The sequence below is a fragment of the Nyctereutes procyonoides genome, unplaced genomic scaffold (genome assembly GCF_905146905.1).
Source record: "Nyctereutes procyonoides isolate TBG_1078 unplaced genomic scaffold, NYPRO_anot_genome, whole genome shotgun sequence".
In the NCBI taxonomy this organism is placed as follows: domain Eukaryota; kingdom Metazoa; phylum Chordata; class Mammalia; order Carnivora; family Canidae; genus Nyctereutes; species Nyctereutes procyonoides.
This window is the reverse complement of record NW_026575025.1, coordinates 8,200,380-8,219,674: the sequence shown is the minus strand read 5'-3', so window position 1 is coordinate 8,219,674 and position 19,295 is coordinate 8,200,380. Positions and strand designations below refer to the sequence as shown.

Below are 19,295 nucleotides of genomic sequence, written 5' to 3'. Positions count from 1 at the left end.
TGCAAGCTTGCGCAGAGGCGGGATGAGAGAAGATACCTGTTACTAAGGCTCGCCCTGACGGCTGTGGCATCCGTGGCCTTTGAGCTGGACAGTCTGGAGATGAGCACTCACTGGAGCCACCCCTGACCTTGAGCTCGGGAACGGTTCTGAGTTTGCAGGAGTTTCTGGGAGACACCAGGGCAATCCCTTTGATGAGGCACCACCAGTTATTGAAAACAACCGAGAGGGGAGGCCGTTTTCATTCACTCAGTGGGGGGCTAAGGCTGAGCAGCAGCCACGAGTGGAGATGTGGTCATGGGACTCTGCTGAAATGGCCCTTCATCCCAGAGGGGTGACAGGAGTCTGCCTTGGCTTCCCCCCCAAGAGCCGCTGCTCCCTTTGGAGGCTCTGCTGAATCGGTCGATGAACATGCCCGTTGACTGGATGTTGAGCATCTCATGTGCCAGGCGCTGCACACACTTTACCACACTCAATCCTTACCGCTTCCCCAAGGGATGCCCTTTTAACACTTACAGACGCTGAGGCTCAGAGAGGAAAGTTCTGCCCCTGGGTCCCTGTGCCGGGAGGCAGCAGAGCCTGGAAACTGCTTGGAACCTGGTGGCCAGAGCCCGCATGTGCCCTAGGGCAGGGCAGCTGCCCATTCAGTGCACTGAGCATGGAAGTGAGGGGTGATAGGCCGGGGCACCCCAGCCTCTTCTCCGGGTGTGCAGGTGGAGATTAGGGTCTCTGGGCAAGAGGGCTTTGAGCTGGGGGTGGGGTTTGGATGTGGGAAATGGTGGTACAGGCACTCTAAGGGGGAGCTATGTGAGCGATGCCCAGCAATGAGAAATGAGGCCAAGAGGGTAGCCTCCTGGGAGCCTCTGCTTCCCAAGACAAGGAGAAGGAGACAGGGCCTATTAGGGCCTGCTGAACTGAGGTACTTGCTTGACTCTAGAAAATGCAAATTATTCTACCAAAATTAGTTATCTTTTTGGAGGGTGACCAATGTTATCCATCGATCTATCTACCCACCCATCCATCCAAGCTCTCATCCTTCCTCTGTCCTTCCCTTTTTTTTTCTCTCTTCATCCAAACATCCATCCACTCACCCATCCATCATCTATAATCCCTCCTTCCTTCCATCCTTCCATCCATCCATCATCTATCATCCATTCATCTATCATCCTCCATCCATCCATTCATCTAGCCATTTGTCATCCATCCACCCACTCATCCATCCACTCTTCCATCCATCCATCCATCCATCCATCAATCATCTATCATCCATTCATCCATCATCATCCATCTGTCCATCCATCCATTCATTTAGCCATTCATTATCCATTTATTCATCTATCCACCCTTCCATCCATCCATTATCTATCATCCATTCTTCCATCCATCATCTATTCATTCATCTATCCATCCTTCCATCACCCATCCATCCATCCAACATCCTTCTCATCTTTCCTTCCTTCCATCCATCCATTCATCCAGACATCCCTTCCTCCCTCCTTCCCTTCATGTCTCCCCCACCCCTACATTCTATGGCAAGCATTCTTCTAAACTGAGGATATAGGATAGACTTGGTCTCTGCTCTCGCCATTGAATGTCAGCCACAGACCCTGAACAAATCATCATATAGCTAATTCCACTAGAATTGTGAGGAGCACCAGGAAGGAAAATGCAGTGCCCATGGGGTGTTTAGCTGGGGCCTCACCACATCGGATGGTCATGGTGGGCTTCTCTAAGAGATGAGTTGGAGTAATCTGGTCAAGGGAGTGAAGAAGAGCAATTCTGGTGGGGGGAAGAGAATGTGTGCAGGCCTCTGAAGCAGAAAGGTCTTGGGGAGGTGGGAGGAACATCCAGAAAGCTGATGTGTTTGCAGGGATGGTGGGGGCCACGGGGAGGCTGTCCAGGATGCCGGGGGCTTAGGTCTTGGGTCAGGGGATGACGCTGACATAGCCTGAGTCTGTCAATCACTCTGGAGGGGTGCGGACTCGGTGGGGACCCCTCCACCTTCTCCTGCAACGTTTGTTTTCTTAGAAGGTTACTCTGAAAGGGGACCTCAAGGTCAAGATGGGCACTTGGAGGCTTTAGATGCCGAAGCAGTTTTACTTTGACCAAGTCAGCTGAAGGAGCACGTGGACCTAAAATTAGGTGTGTGTGTGTGCTGGAAGTGAGTTCACACGCTCAGAACTCCTGTGGGCAGGATCCGCGCGGCTTTCCCCTGTCTGTTCATGGTACAATCTGTTCGGACCTTTGGAACATTCCTCAGCTTTTATTTAATGTAGGAAGAATCATTTCTGGAATTAGCATATAAATTGGCAAAAGTCAGCAGCTCTGGAGAAGGTGCTTTCCCCGGGTGTCAGGGCAGGGTGGAGAGGTTGGGGGGGCTCGTGAGGGTGAATCCACTGCCCGACCTGATGCACCTCCAGCTCTCCTTCAAGGGGCAGAGACCTGCTCTGTGTCAAAACCTCTAGGCTCTCTCCCCAACCATATGCAGCTGGGGAAAGTATATGTGTCCCAGTGGCCTCAGGGGGACGGGGTCTCGGCCGTGAGGCAGGAGGGTGATCAAGTGCGTGGGAATCTTCCCCAGATAGATGGCTTGCTGAGGGGAACTTTCCCCACAGGCCCACCTTGTAGAACAAGGTTAGGGAAAGGGGAAACCCAGAAACGTTCCCTCCCTGGTTGTCATGTCTGGTCTGGTCGGGGGCAGATATTTTACACATTTTATAGCGCTATTAGTTCTAGGGCTTTTGGATAGGGGTGACCGGTTGATCATTAACTGTTTGCTACGTGTGGCATTCCAAATTCTGGCCCAGGAGAGCTCCGTGCAGCGTGCCGATTCCGCCTACCCATTGGGCCATGGCTGGGGCGGCCGCTTCCCCGAGGCCAGGGGCTGGGCCCTGCGGGGACGCGCACTGACACTCTCGAGGGTCCCGGCGCCCCTCGAGCCCCCGTCCCCATGGCCCTCCCTCCCGGGGCTGGGCGCCTGGGTCCGGGCCATCCCCACCCCTGTGCCCTGTGTGTGCTGGGCAACCCCGGGAGGGGGTCCCCCTCCTCCTCCGTGGCTCAGGGACACCACTCTGCCTTCCCTGCGGCCAGCGTCCTGACATCCTCTCCCTGTGGAACATTCCTGCCAGAGTCCCACCCCGGGTGGGGTGGAAAGTCTCCCAAATGGCTCCTTGCACACCAGAGTCGGGCCCCTCGGCCGAGGCGAGAGTGAAGGGGCCGCCCTTGCAATCACATGCTCATTTTTTGCATTCACTGAATTTTCTGCCAAGCTGCCAGAAATGTCCTTCTCTTGCAGAATCCAAAGGCAGTTGCAAGACATTAAAAAAATGTGCTCCCCAGACCGCTCCCCTCCTTTCGTCAACCCAACCTCCCCAAGACACGCGTCTCTCCAGCCCACAGCCCCTCACTCAGCTCACTGCTCTGCCTCCCTCCTCCCCGCCCCGGCCTCAGGCCCCTGCGCCCCCCACCTCTTCTCCTTCCGGCACTGTGGTCTCCACGGGACACTTCCAGATGGCAAATCTGATAACTCACCAGGGGCTTAGAACTTTCTATGGCTCCTCAAGATAAAAGTCTAAGAGAAAAGCTCCAAGTCCTGGTCTGATCCTAAAAGGTTCTACACAGCCTGCCTCCTCCAGCCAGGTGGCTCTGAGGACACCCGGGGCATGGCCTTGCCGGTCCCTGCTCTGTCCCTGTGTACTTGCTGTCTCACCTGGCCGGTGCACCCGGACTCCTCGTCTTCAGGAAGCCTGCTCTGACGATGGGTCCACATGCATCACTGTCTTCCTAGGGACCTGTCTTCCCTGTCATATGGGCGCTCCCAGGCGTCTTTCCACCTTTGTGTGCTTTGGGGCCAGAGTCAGCTCTGAGCACTGCTGTTGAGGACGAATGGGTGGGTGCACGCCTGGCGGTGTGCAGAGACACACATGCCACCTCCCTCGGGAAGATGGGAGCCAGGTGTGCACGGCAGAGACAGGCGGGAGCAGCCGAGAGCAAGTTCAGGGAAGCAGCCAGACCTGGGCACGGGCCTGCACCACCTGCTGTGTGGCCTCGAGCAAGTCACCTGACCTCCCTGAACCTGACTTTTTTACTCATGGAGACAGGAGATGCAGTAGCATTTGCAGAGGGACTGGGAAGCCGCTGGTTGGCGGGTGGGGCCCAGAACCACGATGGGGAGTAAAAAGACCACCCTGCACCAAGACGGGTGTTGTGGGAAGATGCTGTTCCATTCCTCTTCAGCCCTCACTCCGGATGGGGTGGGGAGGACCTGTGTCAGGCACTGGGTTCCCGTTCTGCTCTGTCCCCCTCTTGCTGGATGACTTGGGGCCAGAATCTGGCCTCTTTGGGCCTGTGTCCTCACTTTTCAAGCAGGGGGCTGCTTCCATGCCCTTGGGGGCTCCCTTGGAGTTGCCCGAGCTGATACACTGGGGTCCCCTAGGGTCCCCGGCCAGACAGTCCCTTGTTCACTTTGTGATGACAGCAGGACCTGTGGGTGACCTCCAGCTCCTCTGGAACAGAAACCCCTCTGCCTGGGAACCTGGGCTCCAGCAAGAAGCCACGGTGCTGAGATGGGCCCGAAATATGATTTCCTTTCACTGGCACCAGAATATAGGTAAGAGAGAAAGTGCCAGAAACAAAAGGGCTGTGTCACAAGGGTCCCAAAGCAGGATTGCTCCACAGTGAAATCTTTTTAAAAAGATTTTATTTATTTAACTAGAGAGTCAGAGATAGCCGCAGAAAGCATGAGCAAGGAGAGGGAGAAGCAGCCTCCCTGCTGAGCAGGGAGCCCGACGTGGGGACTCGATCCCAGGCAGATGCTTCATGACTGAGCTGCCCAGGGGCTCAGTCAGGTCTGCCCTCAGGTCTGCCCTTCCCTCCTTGGACCCCGACTCTGAAGACGCACCTCCACATGGGGCTGCTGGGCACGCAGCTGCCGCTGGGAGAAAGCGGGAGCGCCGGCGCTGGTTTATCGAGGGTTTATCTCGGGAGACCTGAGCCAAGAACCTTCTTATCTGAGCGGAGCCTGCCCGAAAGTCCCAGCGACACCCGCCATCCTGGCGTCACTGTTAGCTGTCCCCCCGAAAAGTGCACAAACAGAGTGTCCCTATTTGGATGAGGAAAAACACGGCTTCCTCGGGTGCAAGCCCCGGCAGAGCCGTGCGGGATATTCCCATTCTGGGGATGAGGAGCCTGAGGCTTGGAGGAGGAGAACCTGCCCAAGGTCAGCAGCTGGCTTCTGGGATTCAACATCTCCTGGGTGGGATCTGAGGCCGGCGGGGGCTGACTCTCCAGCCCGCCCGGGACCCCGGCCCCACAGCTGCCCGAGCCAGGGGCGCCTCGTGGTTTCAGGGAGCACTGTGTGAAGGCCGAGGGGCCGGGGTCCCTGCAGAGGCCCCGTGGGCCCAGGATCCCTCACGGGCAGCCCGCAGCCGGGGTCCCAGGAGGAATTCTGCCGAGAGAGAGCTTTTTCCCCTTGAAGGAATAAAAAGCACACACACACACACATTCCTCCGAATCAGAGGTGTGCCAAGGGGAGGCGGAGGGCAGGGCCCCTTGACCGGCCTGCCGCCAGCTGCCCGGGCACATGACAGCCCTGAAAGCTGCTGGCACCAACTCAGGCCGGGCGTTTGCAGTGGGCGGCGGTGCCAGGGGCGGGAGGGTGGCCTTTCACCAGCTTGGCACCTTGGGCATGTGACAGCCGGTGCGGCCCGAGAGGTGCCCGTGTCTGCAGAACCTTCCGGGCCTGGGTCTGTGTCCACAGCCACCGTGTCTGGTTGAGGGAGCTGGGGGAGGCAGCGTGAGCAGGGAACGTGGGAGCCTTGTCACATCCAAGACTCAGGACCCCAAGTGGCTTTTTGTGACTACCACCATTTAGCGGGCAGAGGCACTTCAGTTTTCTGCAGCCGGGTTACCTCCTGTGGCCTCATGGCTGCCCCATGGAGGAGGCGCTGCCACTGTCTGACTCCACGTTAGCGAAGGGGCAGTGCGAGGCTTTAAGGGTTGAGTTACCCCCAGAGTCACACAGTTTCCTAGGCACGGTGGTCCGGAGTCCTGGCCCCACTGACCAGGGCTTTCGGGGTGAGGGGGCTGCCGATGTGAGCACTGACATTGGTTCCTTTAGGAGTCATACGAGGAAGGAGCCAGCATCTGCTGGGAGGTGTCAGTGTCCTGGGGGTGGCCGTAACAAAGGACCACCAACAGGGCAGCTTAGCACCACAGAAATCCATCTCTCCCAGTTCTGGAGGCCGCAGGTCGGAGCTCGAGGAGTGCCAGGGCCTTGCTCTCCCCGGACGCTCTGTGAGGAAGGTCCTTCCTGCCTCTTCCAGCTGCCCACGGGTGCCCGCAGTCCCTGCCAGTGGCCGTCTCTCCTCTTCTCTCTGCCTTCTGCCCTTCTAAGGACACTTGTCACTGGGTTTCGTGCCCTCTAGGATGACCTTGTCTCCAGACTCTTAGTTCTCTACCTGCTGACACCTTTTTTCCAAATGACGTCATATTCACAGGTTCTGGGGATTAGGAGTTGGACACGTCTTTTTGGGGGCCGCCGTTCACTCCACTACTGGAGATTTCACAACTAAGTCTAGATTATATGCCCTGGCAACACTGGCTGGCACCTGTCCGGCGGTGAAGAGGTGCACGCCCTTTAGGTGGGGCAGGCCTTCACCAGAGTGCTCTGGTTCCCCTTCTTCCCCAGCCCAGCCTGGGGGGCCCTGAGCTGGTCTAACTATCCAATTTCACAGCCAGGCAAACTGAGGTAGAGGAGGGGATGTGGAGGGTGGGGGTGGTCCTGGCTCAGCGGGAGTTATTGCCAGGCCCCGGGACACCCGGCACAGCTGGCTTCTCGCTCTCCCAAGGGGGCGGCTGGGCGGCTCAGGAGCACAGCGAGCTTTCTGCTCTTGTCACACGCAGCCTCTGCACAGTTCCGGGGCCGTTCTCTCTGCTCCCGTCCCCAAGGCCAGCAGGTAACGGAGGTCCTGCTGAGTGGTCAGTACGGGGGTCACACAGCCGCTTCCCCTCATGCTGGAGTCAGTGTCGACCCCGAGAGCTGGTTGTCACTTGCTGCCCGGGAGGCCTGGGCTGGAGGAGGTGGGTGTGCAGGGCTGGCGGGGCAGTGGCCTGGGCCTTCAGGGAGGCTGTGTGTGGGAGCCGGGCAGGCTCTGAGTCCAGAATGGAGGGACGGGGTGCCTGTTGGTGCACTGCTGCTGCACTGGACACTCAGGGGGAGGTGGGTGGCGGGGCCTTGGCGGGCCAGCTCGGAGCCTCTGTCCTAGCTGTTGCCTCAGCTCCTGGGGGCACAGGGATTGAATCTCTCTGGCAGTGAGCTGGGGGTGTGCACTGGGCCTGTCTTCTGGGCTCGGTGTGGGGGGGGGGCAGGCCAGAGCAGAACTGGCCTCTGTGAGTGGCGGGGGCTCCTATCCAGCCTGTCCTTACCTTCACTCTCCCCTTCCTTTTAGACACAGAAACCCTTGTGGGGGACTTTGTGACCCAGTTAACAGGTTCTATTGCCCAGCATCTCTCGGCTGGAGATGTGAAACAGCTAGCTGTTGCCGTGTAACAAAGCACCCCCAACTGTGTGGCCTAACACGGCTCAGGATCTGTTATTTCCTGTGACTTTGTGAGCTGGCTGGGGGACTCTTCTGAGCTGGCCTGGTTGGCGCTGGGTGGCCCAGGTGGGACCTGGCCCCTATTTCAGGGACTAGAATGCTGGGGGCAGCTGAGGCGGCTTGTTCCCATGCTGGCAGTGGGTGGGGGGTCCCAGGACCAGGAGAGTGAGCCTGAATGCATAAGCTCTTTGCAAACCTCTGCCTGTATCGCTCCTTCTGTCCAGAGATAAAGCACAAGGCAGGTCACAGGGCCGAGCCCAGATTCAGGGGTGGAGAAATAGGCTTCACCCCCTGTGGGGGGGAGTGACAAGGTCGAACATGTCACTCCGAGAGCAGGCACACAGAGAAGCATGAACAATCAGGAGTCACTACGGCCATGATCTACTGCTGTGTGCCTCAGTTATGGCCAAGGAGGTCTAAGCAGAGTGGGTCTTCCAGAATGTGTCCCTAAAAGGAACCCCTGTCCTCCCTTCCTTCAACCTGCTCCTGGGAATGTGCATGTGAGGGCTGGAGCTCCTGCAGCCACCTTAGACTGAGGATGAGAGCCACACCCTGGGGTTGGTGTATCAGCAAGTGCAAAAGAGGCTGGGATGTGGCTAATTCATCAGAGCCTCGGGGTGCCCAATCTCCGATCTGCCTTATGTGATAGCAAAGTCACATGTGATCACGCTTCATCCTAACTGATAGAAATGGCAAACGCTCTCGTCTCCCAGATCATGAGGGTTTGGGCCGACTCTCACCACTGCCTGCTCAGGTGCCTCTAAGGGGCCCGGGCTTCTTGGGGCAGGCAGTCGGAGTGCCTCTGGGCTGGTGCTGGGGGCAGGATTGAGGGAAGATGGGCTTTGAGGGCCCGAGAGCCGGGGGGAGAGCAGCACTGTGTCAGCTCTGCGGTAGCCCCGCCACGTCCTTGCTCTGCGGCTAGTGGAGCTGACGCCTCTGCAAGGCAGGCCATCCAGCCGCGGAGCCACGTTCAAATGTGCAGACCTGGGCCTTGGACCAGCCTGGCACTGACACCTCTGGGTCGCCCACTGCTTCATTCATTTACTCACCCGCACACTCATTCATTCGACACTCTCTGAATGCCTCCCCGGGGCCAGGCACTGCCCCTCGCACCCAGGACCACGTGAGCAGAGCAGACCTTCTGCACTTGCTGCTCCGGACTCATGGGCTCGGAGCCTCGTCAGTCAGCGGCTGGCCCTTGCAAGCCAACTCGGCCCCCTGGGGGGCATGTGTGGGTGAGCGGCTGTGACTTGCTGGTTGTGAGACGTCGAGCATGCATGCTGTGTACTTGAGGCCTTGGTCTCACCTGTAGAGTGGGGACACTGGTGCCCCAGCTCGGGGCTGGTGAGAGGATACGGCTGTCCCACATTCGGAGCTTCATGCTGGGGCCGCTCCCCTGCGACGACGCGCTCTCCGGCCAGCGCCTTTGGGCCACCGCATGGGGCCGTGGGCACGGGGCTGCCACCGGGAGTCCTCCTCTGGCTGCCTTAGCAGCTCTGAAGGGCGCAGGCAGGCGGGCTCCTCCTGAGGCCTCTCTGCGTGCGTGGACGGCTGTCCTCTCCCTGGGTCCTCAGGGGGTCACCCCTCCGTGCGTGTCTGTGTCCTGATCTCTTGTCATAAGGAATAGCACCCTGCCCACCCCCCGGGACCTCACTGTCATTTAATTTCCATTTTTTAAAAGACTATTTATTTATTCATGAGAGAGAGAGGCAGAGGGAACAGCAGGCTCCATGTGGGGAGCCAGATGGGGGACTCGATCCCGGGACCCTGGGATCACACCCTGAGCCAAAGGCAGAGACCCAACTGCTGAGCCACCCAGGTGTCCCCTTAATTTCTGTTTTTAAGACTATCTCCTGAGAGGTGCTAGTGGTTCCAGCTTCAACATATGAATTTCTGGGGAGACACAATTCAGCCCATAGCAGGCGCCTGGTGGGGAAGGTGTCAGGCTGTGGACAGGGAGACACTCGCTGTCCACACGCCGTCTGGACGGCCCCCACCTGCCTGGGCCAGGACGGTAAGCGCTGAGCGTGAGCCTGAGCCCTCTCTGGGGATGCGGGTCCTGTTTAGGGAAAGGGAAGGATGGGAGCTGGTGACAGGACTCTCAAACTCTGTCGTCTGTTTCTTCTCCCCCTTGCTCACTGCCACCAGACATTCTCTGAGTCCCCGCTGTGTGCCAGATGAGCCCGGAGACCCCCTGGGGGTCAGAGTGCTGAGCAGAGCAGGATGGGGGGGGGATGCACTGTGGTCCAGGCAGGACCCCAGACCCCATCCTGGCCAGCCGGGTGCTGGCTCTGTGTGAGTGACAAGGTATTTACTTCCCTTTGCCTCAGTTTCCTTGTCTGTCAGGTGAGCCGCCATGGAGCCTCCCGGGGTGGATGAGCTGGTGTACACAGGCTGGGAACATGGCCTGTCCTCTCGTAGCCGACAGCAGAGAGCGACGAGGATGACTGAAGTCACCAGACCCCACGTGACTGGGTGGCTTGACCCCACGCACAGTTACACTAACTACATTTGTCATCTCAACCCTCAGAAGGACACTCTGGGTCGGGAAGGGCCCCGCTATTCCCATGGCCTAGCAGGTGGAAAGACAGGGTCTGGACAGGTGAAGTGGCCTGCCCATGGTCCCCTCCGCCCCACCTGTCCGTTGGCGGCAGCCCCACCCAATCTCCTGGTCCTGCTCTTCTTGCCTGGGCCCAGAGTGTCCCTAGGGGAGTGGCCACCCTGGGCTTCTCCCCAGCAGCGCAGTAGCCTCCTCCCTGACAGCGGCCCATCGTCCTTGAAGAGAAGAAGCAGAAAGGGCCCTTGGGTGAGTCGTGAGGCCCTTGTCTGTCTCCCCAGATGGCACTGTGGCATGGCCTGGGTCCCCAGAGCCCTCCCTGCCCCAGACACCCCTTATCCGTCTCCTCCCTCACCAGCAAGCCCACCCTGGGTCTCCGCCCTCACCCACTCTGCAAATTGGTGGGACTCCGATTATCTCCACTGGCCTGGACCTCACAGTCACATCTCTGTCCTCGGGGACATTTAGGGACATTAGGAACATCCTTGTTGTGGGTCCCCATGCCCTGGCCTTGCCCAACCCTCTGCTCCCCATAGATTTTCTGTGTCCTTAGCTCCTGGTTCTGGGTGTCTCTGCCCTTGCTGTGGCTGGCCTTGGCTGAGGGAGCCTCTCTTTCCTTGGCCTACTCCCCATGCTGATCTGCACCCCAGTGTATCCCAAAGTCAAGGTTGGGCCTCAGTGGGACCCCAGATTCTGCAAGCATTCCACCTGAGACTTGAGGTTGGCTGGCACCTGTGCCCTCTGGCATGGGGAGAGGTGGGCCGAGGCAGGGGCATGGCAGAAGCCAAGAAGCAGCTGGTGGGAAGGGAGCCCCCACGCATTCTCAGAGACCCTGGTTAGTGTGTGTGGGGGGGGCGGAGGTGATGGCTGGCAGTGCTCAGAGAGCAGCTGGGCCAGTCCTTGAATCCAAGGGAAGAGGGAATTAGGGAAGAGGATGATTCCAAGTGGCTGGAGAATTTGCAGTCAGGGGCAACAGGCCCAGCACACCAGAGGACACAGCCCCTGATTCCGTCTGGACTTGAGATGCTAGTGGGAGATGGGTGAGGCTCCCAGGAGGAGGCTTTGAGGCTTTGAGAAGCAAGTAGGAGTTCACTAGCGGGACTAGAGGTGGGTTTAGGGAAGAGATAGAAAAATGATCCTGGGGCCCTTTGGAGCCCTGTGAAGGCAAAAGGATCTCCACCGTGGTGGGCCCTGGGCACCTGTCTGCTCCAGGACACGCAGCCAGTTTGAGGCAGAGCCAGGTCTTGAACCAGGTTTATCTGACCCCGCATCTGTCGTGCATTGTTCCACGGCAGGACACTGCCTCTGAGCAGCCAGCCCAGCCCTCCCACGCAGTTAAAATGCTGTTTAATGGACAAAGTTCAGTTTACATACAAAGATGGCCATGCCTGGGCAGTGCTGGGCGGCTGAGAGAGAGCACTGTGTCAGGAGCCCAGGGTCCCACCCTGAGTCCCCAAGTGACCTTGGGCAAGTAAGTGCCTTCCCCTGCTGGCCGGTGTGCTTCCTCCTCCGGGCGCTGGCTGGGCCCTAGACGATGACGCCCGAGGGCTGGTTCCAGGCTGCTGTTTACCCTGGTTCTGCATGGAGGGTTTGACCTCACGCCGGCTCCCCACCCTCCAGGCCAGCTGAGCCCGCCTCCTCTCTGCTTAGCTGACTCACAGCTCTGCTATGCATCGGAACCCTCACCCTGCAGCAGGCAGGGCTCTGTGTGCTGGCCGGTGACAGGGCCGCGCTCAGGGCTCCAAGGGAGAAGCACTTGGGTCCCCCAGTCATCCTCTGTGTGCCCCTCTGTGGTGACAGCGTGCTCCCAGATCTGTGACCTCAGAACTGCAGTTGGATGCCCTTCTGGGCCTCCCGTAGAAGGTTCTCCTTTACTCTTATGCAGACCTGCCGTGAGTGGGACGGAAGGAGCCAGAACACCTGGATCCCATCCTTGACCCGCTCCTGCAGGCTTGGGACCTGGGGCAAATCAAGCCACCTCCCTGTGAGAGGAACCAATGGTTTACAGAAATGGTGGCTGCAGAGCCCTGCTGCTGACCTGACCTCTTCTGTGTGGCCCCAATCTAGGTGGGTGGAGGAGGGACGCTCTGGTTGAGTTTGGGGACTGGAGAGCAGAATTGGCTTTTGACTTCCCATACTGCTGGGGCCTTGGATCACCTGCAGCGAGAAGTCACCCTCAGAGCGCCCTGCCATCTTCAAACCCACTCCCCATGCTGATCTGCACCCCAGTGTAGCCCAAAATCAAGGTTGGGCCTCAGTGGGACTCCAGATTCTGCAAGCATTCCACCTGAGACATGAGGTTGACTGGCTCCTGTGCCCTCTGGTGGAGGCCAGCTCTGTGGGCTTGGGGACGAAGGTGCGCATGCAAACACAGAGCCTGGTGCATGCAAGGCGCTCGAGAATCCTTTGCCAAGTGAGGGAGGACATGGGGGTCCTTGTTTGTCCTCCTGTCCTCGCTCCCATCTTTTCTGGAAGATCTTCCCATCTTGCTGTGTGACCCCGGGCAAGTTACTTAAACTCTCTGGGCTCTGAGAGGGGATCAATGTGACCCATCTTGTCGGGGTGCTCGGGGCATTCAGGAGAGAGTCAGCTAGCGCTTTGCACTGAGCCTGGAGCCTACTGAGGCTCTGCTCTCACTCAGTAGCATTACTTTATAGGCGTCCTCAGGGAGAGCAAACTAGCAAAGGTTAGGAAGCCTTCTGAGGCCGGGGGCGGGGGGGAGGACGAGGAGGGTGCTGCAGCTGCTTGTACCCTCGTGGGCCTGAGGGGAGCCCCTCTTTCCTCTCTCGACCAGCCCCGCCCAACAGAAATAAATTACAAATGTGTGGAGGATAATACCTTTTTTTTTAGTAGCCATGTTGACAAAGTAATAAGAAACAGGTAAAATGGATATTAATCACATTTTCTTTAACTCGAGCTATCCAAAATATTATTGTAGCATGTAATCAGATCAAAATTATTAACAAGATATTTTACATTCTTTTGCGCGGATTTAATTCTCCGAAATCCGGGGTGTTATTTTTGTACGACAGCACATCTCAAATTCAGATGCTAAACTTTCCATGTCCTGCCAAAGCAATAAACTTATGTGAAGCAGAAAACCATTTTACATTGCTCCGGTTTTCAAATTTAAATTAATCAAAGTGAAATGAATTTAAAAAACAGGTTTTGGGGGGGGGTCTCATCCCCAAGTGTTCTCCTGCTGTGTGTGGCCAGGGACTGCTGTGTCGGATGGAGCCCGTCTAGAAGCATCCATGTCCTCCTCCTCTGACCTGTCCTGTCCCCTCCCCTTGGGCTCAAGTAGCCCCTGGCTCAGCTGAGATGCTTACCTGTTGGAGGATGGAGTTTTGGAGACATTCAAGGGGTGATAAGATGGGGTCTCCAGGCTTCATGGGAGGCTGGCAGGGGAGAAGGGATGCCCTTTGGTGCCCTATTCACCTGCTGTAGTGATGAGAAGGGCACAGGCCTGAACGGGATCTGTCCTCAAGCTGGTTGCATCCCCTCTGGGGATGTTTGGGGGGCTTGAAGCCCCTCCAATTTAGTCTCTATCTTGTACTATCGCCAATACTTGCAAGTCAGGGAACCACAGCTGGGAAGCTGGTGTCACTGACAGTGGCTTACATACAGATGACACTTAATAGCGGGTTGGTGCATGAACAATCCAGGTGACGGACTCACCAGGTAGAGCTGCCTGGCACTGCCTTGTTTTTTCCTGCCACGGGGTTCCCACTGACTTGCCTCAGGTCCTCTGCCATTCCTGGGCTGTGCATCCCACATGCGGTGACGCTGACTTGTCGCTGGGGCTTGCTTGTTCCCATGCATGAATTGAATCCTGTCATCCTAATGGTGCCCTTGAGAAGGCTGCCACATTACCCCCATTTTGTGGGTGGGAAGACCGAGGCCCGGGGTTGTCCAGAGTTGCAGAGCCAGCAAATGGTGGAGGTGGGCTGTGGCCCCAGCCAGGTCGGCTCCCACCCTCCTGACGACCCCCAAGTACCTGTCTCTTCTGACAGCCCGGGTCCCAGTTCCAGTCCTGGCTCTGTGGCCTCTTGGCCCAGGCCTCAGTTTCCCTGACCATGCCCCCCAGAGGGCTGGACCTTCTAATGGCGAAATTCCTTCCAGCTCTGGGTCTCTGTGTCTGTTCTTGGGTTTTATTTTCGAAGCGCTTTTACCTTGGTGATGGGGCCAGGGAGTGTGGGACCGTGGGGCGGGGGCGGGGGGGGGCAGGAAGCCCATCACGCGGCTCAGCCCCTGGCGGAGGGGAGGCCCTGCGCACGGCTCCCAGAGCCCAGGCCAGGCAGCCTGCCCAGCCGGATCCCGCCGCTGGGAGAAGCCCGCTCTGCGTCTTGGCACTCAGGCCTCGCAGCTGCCGGGGGCTGGCCGTGCGCTCGCGGTCACTGGGCTGGCGCGGGTGGCCGGGCGGTCGGGGCGGGCGGGGTGGTGGCGGGGGCCCCGCATCCATCACTGCCAGCAGCTCCCGCGCGTCCTGCCAAGTCGTGGTGGAACTGGGCCCAGGTGCCAATGCGCTTGGTAACTGGATTGCTATTTGAAAAATTAAAGCAGCGCCCAGAAAATCCAACCTTCGCGTTTGTATCAGGAGCCTGAGCCGGGCGGGTGGCAGCCCGGGCGGAGGGTGGCAACCCCGGGCGGAGCCGTTTGTGCAGGGCGGCCGGGGGAAGGTGCCCGGGACGGAGCCGACTGCAGCAGGGAGTATCGTCTGCCCGGGCTTGGGGCGGAGGGAAAGAATGGAAGCACCAGCAGGGCCTGACCACGGGGGGTGAGCCGGGGGCTTGGGGACAGCAGGGAACCGGGGGGGGGCATCTGGGGGGGCACACTGCTTGAGCCCAGAGAAACATTTTAATATCTTTAAAAATCAGATTTAAAAAGATGAACTTTGGGGTTGAAGGAAACGTTTTCACATATGTACTGGGTTGAATAGCACCCCCCTAAAATTCATGTCCACTGGGAACCTCAGAAGTGATGGTATTTGGGAACATGGCCCTTTGCAGAGGTGATTGGTTGACATGAGGTCACAGTGGACCAGGGTGGGTCCTGATGCAGTGACTGGCGTCCTTCTAAGAAGGCCATGCAAAGACACGGAGGGAGGCCGCGTGACCACAGAAGCGGAGACTGAGGGGCACGGCCACCGCCCAGGAGTGCCCAGAGTCCCTGAAGCTAGAAGAGAAGAGTGGGTTCCCCCCTCCCAGAGCCTCCAGGGGGAGCGCAGCCCTGCCCACATCGCAGTTGCAGACTTCTGGTCTCCAGAACCAGGAGGGAATGAGCTTCTGCTCGGTGGTAATTTGTTATGGCAGCCGCAGGAAGTAATGCAATATATAATGTTAATTTGTTTTCATTGCAATGCCATTGTAAATATAAATGATTATTATTAGCAGTATTTTATGGAAGAAGGAACCTTTGAAAGCAAAGGTCCCAAAAGCCCATGGCAGTCCTAATTCAAGATGACAAGCCTTGCCTTTCTTCCAGGAATTCAGTTCCTGGTCTGGGGGGCCATGCGGGGCCACACGGTGGGAGGGAGCAAGTGGACCCCGACATCCAAGTGGGTGGAGGTTGAGAGGGGAGCTGGAGCTCTGGAGCAGGAATCTGGAGTTCCGTTTCCAGCTCTGCCATCCCCTCCTGCTGACCTCGAGAGAGGACGTGGCCTCCTGAGCCTCGTTGTCCTTATCCGTGAGCAACCTACTGTGGGGGGCACGGCGCTACGTGGCCCGGTGTTGGGGTTTCAGAGCTCAGGGGTGGCGAGCACCCTGTGCTGCGTCTACCACCTGACAGGGCATCCCGGGAGCGGGAGGCCTGGTGCGTAAGGACATGAAGGCCCCGGAGGCCAGCTCCCCGCTTCTCCCACCCAGACACCCCTTCCCTCTGGGGTGGCCGTGAGTCTAGGCCAGACCTTGGGCATGGCCTGGAACGTGCCAGCAGTGGGGGCAAAGTGCCGTCCCAGCTGCCAGCAGGGGCCACAGAGGTTCCCGGGCTGGGCTGTCTTGGCATCTCGGCACCGCTGCCTGGCCTGAGTGGGAGACCCCAGACTTCCAGGCGGTGGGGTCCGGGTGCAGGCAGGCTCCGGGTGTGCCAGGACTCCGTCACCGGCCGGCCGTCTATCATCACCGTGACACCACTTGCAGAGACTGGGATGTAGGCAGGATTTCAGTTCTCACGGTAAGGAGGAGGAAACTGAGGCACAGAGCAGCTGGCTGGCTTGCCTGTAGGTGGCACAGCCAGGATAGGAGCCCAGGAGGAGGCCATTCTGGGAGCTGGGGAGGAGCAGGTCCTGGCCCCCAGGGACAGGCCCTGCTGGGAAAGCTGCAAGGCTGGCAGCACCACGGGGACCCGGTGGCATTCCTGCCTCTAGGTGGGGTATTCCGCACGCACATTCCTGGAGCTTTGAACCCTGAGCTGGGCAGGCACAGAGCTTCCTGACTGCTCCACTGCTCCTGCTGGTCAGGACGCTGGGCCCTTCCCCGCAGACCCCTGTGCCACGCTGCAGGGTGCAGTGTGGACACAGATTCTCCCGCTTGGAAGCACAACGCCCCTCTCCTCCCCCCTCGCTCCCTGGAGCCAGGATCCCTCCCAGACAGGCCTGAGATGTGGCCCCAGCTCCCTCACTGTCTTAGCCGGTGGCCTCCCTCCCCCTGGGCCCCAGCAGGCAGCTCGAAGGAGGACCTGTGGGAGGATGTCTGGGCAGAGGTGCAGGGCGCGACGTTGGGCCAGAAGAAGCGGTGAGCTTCCTGAGGGCAGAGCCTGGCTCAGCGCACCTGTGCGGCCCCCAGTCCTCAATCCTGCTCTGTCTCCCACCGTTTCCATCCTCAAGATTGTGTGAGGGATGAGTGTTTCCGGACCATGGCGACCTCCCCCTCATTCTATTTCTCTCCTTGTGAGCTTGGGCAGTCGGTTCCCCTGAGGCCTCACCCCTCCCTCTGGAAAGTGCGCGATGGTGGCAGCTGGCTTGGCGGTGCCCAAGGAGCCCCCCCAGGACAGCCTCAGGGGCTTGGGGTGTGGATTGCATAGAAAGCCTGACTCCATCATTTCCTTGCTGGTGATGCCAGCTGGCTTTACTTTTCCAGGCCTCAGTTTGCTCTTCTGTAAAATGGGGAGAAGACAGGACCCATTGGATAAGTGACCACTGGGGACGCAACATGTCCATCGTTCGGCACTGTACCTGCTACATGGGATGTGGTCATTCTCTGACTGCGACTTTATCACCCTCATTGATGAAGACGATGAATTTCAAGGAGAGGTTAGGAGCTATACTTAGCAAATGGGAAAAGTCACCATTTTGATGGTTGGATGCCTTTTGTTAAAGGTATATGGTTGTGCAACCAGCCCCAGAGTCAGGGCACAGAACAGCACCTTTGCCCCCAAAGGTCCCCGTCCCAGCCCCTGGAAAGCACACACCTATTCTCTGTGCCTACAGTTTTCCCTTTTCCAAAATGTCATGCAAGTGGAGTCACTGAGTACGCAGCCTCAAGTGTCTGGTTCCTGTCAGCACAATGCATTTGAGTTCACGCACATTGGTCCGTGTGTCTGTGGTTAGTTCCTTTCACTGCTGAATATTCCTGAATGTTGCCCAAATGCTGAATTGTATGAATACACAGTAATTGGTTTTCTATCCACCATTTGAGTTGTTTCTGGTTGTGGCTAATTTCAATGAATAGGCTGCTATGAACATCTGGATTCAGGTCTTTGCGTGGACGTGTTTTCCTTTCTCTTGGGACATGCTAGAAGGTGGGATTGCTGGATTTATGTGAAGTGAATATTTAACTTTACAAGAAACTGCAAATTCTTTTCCAGAGTGGCCTCCTCATTTCTCGTTCCCACCAGCAACATCTGAGAATCCCAGTCGCTCCTCATTTTGTTAGCATTTGGAGTCGTCAGCTTAAAACTTTAGCCATCGCCAGAAGTATCTAGTGCAATTTAGCGATGTGGAACATTGCTTCACTTGCTTATTTGATGCCCTGTTTAATCTTCTGTGAAACATCTGTTCAGATTTTACTCACTTAAACCACTGGGTTCTTTTTGTCTTGTTATTGAGTCCTAAGAGCTCTTTGTATATTTTGGACATAAGACATTGATCAGATGTGTATTTGCAAATATTTTTCCAGGTGTCTAGCTCATCTGTTCATTTTATTAACAGTATCATTTGGGGAGTGGACGTCTTTCATTTTGACGAGATCTAATGTACGATGTGTTCTTTTAGGTCCGTGCATTTTCAGTCCCTTCTAGGAGTTCTTTGTCTGACTCAAAGTCACAGAGTTTCTCCTCTGCTTTCCTGTAGACGTTCCATAATAGTAGATTTCACATTCAGGTCTATGGCCCATGTTGAGTTGACCTTTGCCTGAGTTGACCTTGTGTATTGTACCCTCACACCCGCCCTGCAGGGCGCCCCCGGTGGCTGGCCAGGCCTCTCCAGCAGTGGTGACCCGTGTCTTCTCGGGCAGTCTCAGTGGAGGCTGCCCGGCCCTCTGTGATCACCAGATGTGATGCCCTGAGCCGCCTCGGGGCTGGCAGTGCTGACACGGCCTTTGCCCAGGTTGTTTGGCGTCCAGGAAGGTGGGTGGACTCGTGCGGGGGACACAGGCTGGGCTCCTTCCCACTGCTTGGAAGACATTGCTAGAGGAGTCAACGCCACCTTCCTTTTCTGCTGGGGCACCTTCCCCGTCAGTGCTGGGAGCTGGGCCACTTGGCCCCACGCAGACATTTCCATCATGCTCTACCAACTCCCCCCAGCCCCAGCAGGTTACAGGTTCCATTTCTCAGATGGGGAAACTGAGTTTTAGAGGGATATGTTATTTGTCTAAGACCAACGAGTGGCAGAGTTGAGAAAGGAACCAGGACTTCACAATCTCCCTTGACACCATGTTGCTTTTCTTCTTCCAGATCTCTCCATGTGGCTGAGGTACATCTACACAGGGACCTGGGATTGATTTTTCCAGTGATCATTGGCACGTGGTTGTTTCTGAGTGAGGGGGTTGCCTCCCCTCTGGAGCGTAAACTTCTCCTGGTCAATGATTTCTCTCGTTTGGTGTCTTTTCCCACAAAGCATGGTCTTGTACACAAAGGGTTAGCTGCGTGTGAGGATGAGCCCGTACTCGAGCCTTTTAAACATGGTCTCATCTCCCCACGATGTTCCT

At 57.5% G+C, this 19,295-nt stretch overlaps 1 protein-coding gene across 1 annotated transcript in view; it reads left to right on the top strand.

The window, feature by feature from the left end:
* TPCN2 (two pore segment channel 2) overlaps positions 1 to 19,295 on the top strand; it is a 65,951-nt gene extending 46,656 nt beyond the window's left edge. The window contains exon 26 of the mRNA XM_055311218.1: positions 19,042 to 19,295. The gene's annotated coding sequence lies outside the window, so the exon portion shown is untranslated. The remainder of the gene's footprint in view (positions 1 to 19,041) is intronic.